The sequence below is a fragment of the Arvicola amphibius genome, chromosome 6, assembly GCF_903992535.2.
Source record: "Arvicola amphibius chromosome 6, mArvAmp1.2, whole genome shotgun sequence".
Lineage (NCBI taxonomy): Eukaryota > Metazoa > Chordata > Mammalia > Rodentia > Cricetidae > Arvicola > Arvicola amphibius.
Genome location: NC_052052.2, coordinates 152034742 through 152042752, shown reverse-complemented (window position 1 = coordinate 152042752; position 8011 = coordinate 152034742).

Here is an 8011-nt window from a genome sequence, read left to right as displayed (position 1 = left end):
CGTGCCCCTACTCCCTGCAGACCTGTCCCTAGTCCCCAGCACCCTTTTTACAATCATCACACTTCTGTGCTATCTTGGAAGATGCTAAGTTTTGTCTGACTGGTGATGCAGAATGGCTGCAAAGCACCTGGGAGACCTCCAGGCTTCTGGGGGGGGGCTACAGTTCTGCGGGTGGACAGTTCTGGAGAGGGGCACGACGATCTTCACAGAGGACAGAGGCATGACCTATGCTGTCCCCTCCCCCTTTGTACAGTTAACATAGTTGTGTGTGTGTGTGTGTGTGTGTGTGTGTGTGTGTATGATGGAGACAGGGAGGTTCTGGAAATCCATTTTTCTGGGTGCACACATTACAGTAGGACTCGAATATTCAGCTGACTGACTATAGAAGCTGTGGCCCAAATTGCTCCCACCACTGCCTCCTACGGACTGACACTGGCAGCTGAGCCACTGCAGTCCCAGAGAACAGCAGGGGGACCTGAGTCACCCAGGCACAAACAGCAACATGGAGAAGTGTCCTTCACATAATGAGTGATCTACAAGTATCATTGTATAAAAAAATTGAGAGGCTGAAGTGGAGTGATGGAGGCGCACGCCTTTAATCCTACCACTTGGGAGGCAGAAGCAGGTGGATCTCGGTGAGTTCAAGGCCAACCTGGTCTTCAGAGTGAGTTCCAGGACAGTCAGGACTATACAGAGAACTCGTCTCAAAAAAAAAAAAAAAAAAAAAAAAAAAAAAAAAGGAGGGACTGCCTTCTCTCTCCCCACGCACTCTACGACATATTTCAACATTTTCCTCCTCCTGCTCTGCCCCACATCTCTATTGGCCCCTTCCCTCTCCCTCCATTCATTCATTCACCACACACACACACATACACACATGCTCACACATTCACACTCATACACACATGAGCTCACACACACATACTCATTCACACACAAACGTAACTCATTCACACACACATGAGTTCACATGCATATATACACGTCTACATGCTCACCCACTCACTCACACATGCATACTCACACATACATACATACATGCATGCTCACACACTCGCACACACATACACACATGAGCTCATACTCATTCACACACATACCACATACACACATACTCATGTTCACACACATGCTCATACACTCACACATACATACACATGAGTTCACACACTCATTCACACACACACACACACACACACACACCAGCTCAGGCAGCTTGGAAAGGCATGTCTGAACAATCAAAAAAAGAAATCTATTAAAAATATAGACAGGGGATTTCAACAGATAATTCTCCAAAGAATGTGATACAAACGGCCAATAAAGGACAAGATGCCAGAAGACTAGTCAGAGACATGTGCCTTAAAAACCATCCCAAGATATCACTTCATATCCACAGGGATGGCTAGTACCAAAACCAAAACCAGAACACACATCTTGAGTCTCGAGAATAGGGAGAAGCTGGAATCCGTACGCACGCACTGCTGCTGAGAATATAAAAGCAGGCATTGCTGGGGGGGAAGAGACCTCCTCAAAAAATTAAACCTTGAGGTCTGGGGAGTTGGCTTAGTGGGGGAAATGGGAAGGCCTGAATTCAATTCCCAGAGCCCAAGGGAAAAACAGGGTGTGGTGGTGAAGATGCAGATCCCCGGTGCACCCACCAACCGGACTCAATTCCCTCTGAGCACCAGATCAGTAAGAGATCCTGTTTCCGAAAATCAAAAGGTGGAGGAGATAGGGCCTGCAGAACGCCTGCAGATGACCTCTGACCTCCACACCGGTGCACATACACAGGCACCTGCACACACACAAACACACACAGAAACCTGAACATAGAATCAACATCGAATCCAACAACTCCACTTCTGGTATGGAATTCTGAGATTTGAAAGCAAGAAGTCAAAGAACCATTTGTTCGCCCAAGCTGACAGCAGTAGCTAAAACATGTTAACACCAGCCAAAGCAAGGGGAGGAAACAGCTAGTGGCCACCAAGCAACGAATGGCTAAACAAAGCAGCGCACGATGCGGCGGAATATGACTCAGCCTTTAAAAAAGAAGGAGAGTCTAACACATGGCAAATGCAGAGAGGGTGAATGGGACTCCACGTATCTGAAGGACCTAGAACAGACAGACACCTTCACAGGGCAATGGCTTCTCAAGGCTGAAGAGAGAGGAACCGGGAGTGACAATGTCGTAAGTATGGAGTTTCGGGTGGGAGGTCCAGGAGACGAGTCATGGGGATGCATGGTTGCCCAGCACTTTGTATGTACTCATTGCCTGAACCCACTAAAAAGATCAATCTCATGATATATATATAATATATGATATATGATATATATGATATATATTTCTCAAAATGAACAACTTATCTAGCTGTATTTATACCCCTGCCTTTTCCAGAGAGGCATCTGGAGTACTGGGCTAGGACTCCCAGAGCCAAGTCCACTCTTCCAGAGCTGGACCTCAGTAGGTTAGCCAGCCCTTCTCAGCTGGCAACCCTGCTGAGGCCTTGCAATAGATCGCCCTTCGAGTGGCCCTCATCCCAATTCTACATCTACCTGAGCAGTGTGGTGGTGGGAACATTTCCTGAGATGTCAACTATGAACCAGGAGAAAGAATGGATACTAAGACTGGCACTGAATTAAGTGACAGGTTTGCCATTGTGTTTTAATATGTGCTTCCTTGTCAAGAAAGTAAACAAAATGCAAAAAACTAAGCAATGTTAGCTGCATCCTGACCTACAAGCGTGGAACTGAGGTTAACCGCTCCTGATCTACAGCATGGAACCATTTCTATTGTTACATGTACAGAGACGTCTCAGGAAACTGTTAACACTAGCTACTTTTAGAAAGTGAGAAATGTTTTTCTCATTTGTCCTACGTTTTTCTTTTTCACGCATGTAATACTTTTATAACACTGAAATAAAGCAATAAATATTATTTTAAAAATGGAAAAACCCAACGCAGAAAGACAAATATCATATGTACTCACTCGTAAGTGGCTGTTAGACATAAAAATAAAGAAAAACCATTCTACAATTCTACAATTCTAAGAGAGATAACCATGGATCTAATCTATATTGGAAGTAGAAAAAGACAAGCTCTCCTGAATAAATTGGGAGCATGGGGACCATGGGAGAGGGGTAAAGGGGAGGGGAGCAGAGAAAAATGTAGAGCTCAATAAAAACAATTTTTTTAAAAAAAAAGAAAAATGGAAAAACCTATAATCCATGGGTTAAAGTTAAAGGACTCTGCCTGGTGTCCATGTCCTCAGCCCAAGGCGTCTACCTAGAACACACCAAGTGGCCAGGCATGGTGGCTTACACATTGGATCCCAGCACTCAGGAAGTAGAGGCAGGTGATTTGCGTGAGTTCAAGGCCAGCCTGTTTACATAGGGTTCTAGGCCAATTAAGGCTACACAGTGAGACTTTTGTCTCAAAACATAATAAAATGAAACACACTGAGTGCCTAGGATCCCTCTCGTTCCGGGCAGAGCAGTTGGTGTGGTAGTTGTCAACTAAATCTAATAAATGCTTTTTCAGAAAGCACATCTTTGTTTTCTAATACGACCTTCTTTACACAAAATGAATAGATGCCTGAGTGTGCTGCATGAGTGTGGAGGAAGAGTCATCTATAATGATTTGCTGAGACAGAGTCCATCTCTCCCCTCTTCATTCCTCAGGGTCCCCTCTGCTCCCAAGTCAGCCTCCTAGATAGCCCTACTTGCCTATACACATGCAGGCACACACACATAGCCTGCACACGCACACACATACAGCCTGCGCACACACGCGCGCACACACACACACACACACACACACACGCACACACTCCTGCCTGCTTCCAAGCCCCCGTGATTACGGAATCCTTATGAAAGAGGTCCAAATTACCAAGGTTTTACACCACTACTAAAAATAGCCACGCTTCCTCAACTTAATAAGTCCACCATTCCTAATTTTTCTGCCCAAGTAAACTGAATTGAAATATTCCAGAAATACATTTTTACTGAATCGAGAAAGCTCACTTCCTTCTCCTTCATGGTCATCTCCCTGTGCTGCTCCTCACCTGCTTTTCCTCTCCACCATCCCAGGTCCCCTCCTGCCCCTGTCCCTACCCCCTCCCTTTTACATCTCAAACATGGGGGAAGTAATAGTCATTTGAACTTGGCATCCATGCAAAATGGACCAATTTTTTTAAGTGTTGGTAATTTGTCCTGAAAATGGATACAGGGAGTTGAACTGGAAGAGCTTTGAAGAATGGGGTTTTATGAGTGGAAAATGGGGCCTGGGTAGGGGTGTGTGTGCTGAGCGTCCCTCAGTGCCCGGGACAGTGCAGCACACTCAAGAGTCGCAGCTAACGGCATTATTATTGCCGTTATCACATTATAATATCATTAGCCATCAGAATCAGACAAAGCTTATTAACCCACTTAATTGAACCAAGCGTTTAACATCCCAGTGGCCTCATGGAAAGTGCTTGGCAAACTTGCCACTGCAGCCTCAGAGTGTCTGGCCACCTCTCTGCCTGCCAGGTTCTGACAGGCCCGCCAGGGCTTCCCCAGACTGCCTGCCTGTGGTCTCTCTGGGAACTTTCCAGGACATAATAGAAATGTTCATCCCACTGCAGCCGTTTCATGCACACACACGCTCACAGAGGCACACACAGTGAAGGGTATTTTATAGGAAAGTCCCCAGCCCCCTGAAAGTAGAGCCAAGGGTTCCCCCCACCGCCTGCTGTTGAGCCACTGGGGCTGGTGAGAAGACCAATCCATCAGAAGTGCCAGGCTGCTTCTGAGCTTCTTGGCTCTCCCAGAGTCGGGAGCCCAGGGGGGCTGATGCTGCACCCCCACAGCCCACCAGATTCCCAAGACTTCCCTAGCCCCTCAGTCAGGACTGATGAGGAACCTGGGAATCCTTGGGGGTGGGAACAGAGACCCGGATTCCAGCCACTCAGCAGCTGTCATTTCTTGGAGAGCCTGCCAAGTTCTTTCTGTTAGGTCGCCGGAACTTTACACCCTTGGTTCTCTCGCAGGGCGTGCGCTTCCCACTGTGGAGCAGGAACTGGACCTGCCTGCCGGTTCCTGGAGTGAACCAGCACTTCCTATCCGGAGTGAGGAGCTCTGGGTGTGACCACTACACGTGGCTTTTAAGGGGGGGGGGGCTATTGATCAAATGTACAAAATTCATCATCGTCATCACCTCTGCAGAATTGCTGAATAAGGGATCCTTCCCTGTCTCCCCTCCCAGCCCTCCATGGTGCTGAGATCTACCCCAGGGAACATGCCAGCAATCACTCTCCCGTGGATAGCTTGAGCCCATAGGGTGCTCTTTCATGCTCAGCGTGTCCAACCTCCCTCCCGGCCAGACTCCAGCACACTCTTTCCCTGCACCACCTAAGGATGCTACAGAGATGCTGCCCTGCCCTGCCCAACTCTCCCAAGGCCTGGAGCTGGAATGAGCTGGAATCCCCTTCCTTCTTGGAGATCACCTGAGTACCTAGTAAACAGTGCACAGGAAGGTCCCCCCTTGCTGCTCCCCTCAGCCAGCACCTGGGGGTGAGAGCCCAAGGCAGGCCGAGAGCACACTTTCGAGTGATGCCAAGCCCGGGTATAACTCCTAGCATTGTGGCGCTGTTACTGCCATGTAACCTGTGGAGTCTCCATGTCCATACCTGTAACCATGTCTATGACATAGTAAGGCTCAAAATAAGCATGGGATCTGTTTGCCACCCTGCCCATGCTCTCCCTCCCTCTGTCAGGGTTCTAAAGCCGGCATGTTTCAGGGCCCAGCCTCTTGGAAATACTAGGAGAAATGTCCACATGGAGAAGGACTAAGAGAAAACGGGAAAGATCGAGGGTAAACATAAAGCACGGTTAATATTACTTATTAAAATACAGATGAAATGTCACTACATAAACGGGCAAGAAGGAAGAAGTCCGAGGGTGACAGGAGTAATCTGGGAAGACTTCGCGTAAGAGGGGGCATGGTTCAAAGCTTTAAGGACAGGCAGCTGTGGGAATAATGTGCTGTTGAAGTAAGTCTGAGTCGGGCAAGGGCAATTCCTGGAAGATAGAGAGGACAGAACTGGAGAGCCTAAAATGCCAGGTGCCAACCTTGAATACAGCTGCCTCCAGGTCACTGCTTTGCCCTCAGCGCCCCGAGGCAGTCTGCTTCCCCCACATTCGCCTACCGGGTCCCTCATCCTGTAATCAGCGAGGCCTCACCAATGCCTCAGCTCTCTCCCAGCCCTCTGCATACCCCTGCCTTCTTTCCCTTCCATCTGAAATGCTCTTCTCCTACCATAGGTGTGCGCACACAGATGCACCTGCAGCTTCAAGTGCACACACACAAGCACACACGTGTGTCATTTAACATATTTTTTCAGAATAAAAACTGTGTGCTTTTTCCTGATCATAAAATACTATTAATTCTTAGCACTCAAAAAGTTTTATATCAGGATGAGGACAAAAGTAACAATTATCCCCAAACTATGATTCTCACAATTCTGCTTCCAGCGGTTCTGAGCTGCCGAAGGTAGTTCCAGAAGCCACTTTTTCCCATTCCATTAAACACAAAGATGATCTTTGGCCAACCTGTATGGATATACAGTAACTCGGTCCACTTTCTTGCCGTGAGTGGGAGGTGGTTCCTCAGTCCCTCTGGTTTGCAGTCACAGCAAGCATCCCCATTCAGGCATCTCCTTCCCTGGTCATTGAGCCACTGGAAAATGCATGTGCAAAAGCCAACCCACATCACCTTATGATGAGGTTGCACCTATCTGCTTTGCCAGATATAGACAAAGGGAACCCATTCTTTAAACCCAGGCCAGCATTAGAAATGTCTATCATTTCTGTTACCTAAAAGGAGGTGGAAAATTCGTCAACAGTGTGTGTGTGCGCGCACATGCATGAGTACATGTGTGCGTGTATGCATGTGGGCACGTGAGTGCATACGTGCATGTGTGTGTGTGTATGTGTTAACAGTAGTGTTCATGCATGGTGTATGCGCAGTTCCACACCTAATGGCTAATGGCTTTTCACACCTAATATTTATTTCCCTCCTTTTCTGGCAATAGTCGGGGAAGGAGGGGAGGGGGAGACACTCCAACCAAACTTCGGCAGCTTGTGCCACATTCCTCCAGGTGCCACAGCTCCCATCCACCAAAGAGCTATCACCGGTTACCCCTCCAAAGAGGCTGGCCTGGCTCTGCTCCCCGAGCCGCTTGTGCCTGCTCAACACACCCACTTGGACACAGCCGAGCCTCCATGTGGTTCTGCTGTGCTGAAGTCTAGAGAAAGGCACGGTCTAGGCCAAACCCTCTTTCTGCCTGGGCTGTAATTTCCTGATTAGTCTCCACAGTCACCACCTCTCCACACACACTGATTGCTTCCTGCAGCCTCTCACTCTCTAGGGTCCTGGGCCTCTAGGACCAACCAGACTTCAGAGGGCCCCACTGGGCACTGGGAAGGGGCCAAGGAACTAGCCAGACCGGACCTATGTGAGCCCCTCCCTCCCAACAAGGCCAACTCCAGAAGGGACCATGGCTTGGCTTTTAGAGTTCAAGAAACAGTTTCAGCGAGAAAGAAAAAGGCCACTGTGTTCTTGCTCCAGCAGAACAAAGGGGCACACGTGTGGCCTGCGTTCAGATACTAACCAAATGCTGATCTTGGCTACATGGGTCTCACCTGGTGCCAGCTTGCCCACCTATAAAACAGGACAAAGGATTCCTGTGGAGGCTGTTGCGTGCGGGGTGGCTGAAGAGCCAGGCATGCTGGGTTGAAATCCTGCTCCTCCTCCCAACTTGTGCAACCCCAGACCCATTACATCGCCTCTTTGAACCTCAGTTTTGCCCCCTGCTCAATGGAAACCATGAAGACACCCATGTCGGGGTTCTGTGCTTACATCTGTACGTGTTTAGGAGGCCAGTGAACGGAAGTGCCAGCAAGCAGAAAGCAGGATTTCCTAGGCCAACAAAGACAGAAAGCTGCACCTTTGGGCCTGGCCTGACCTCTGC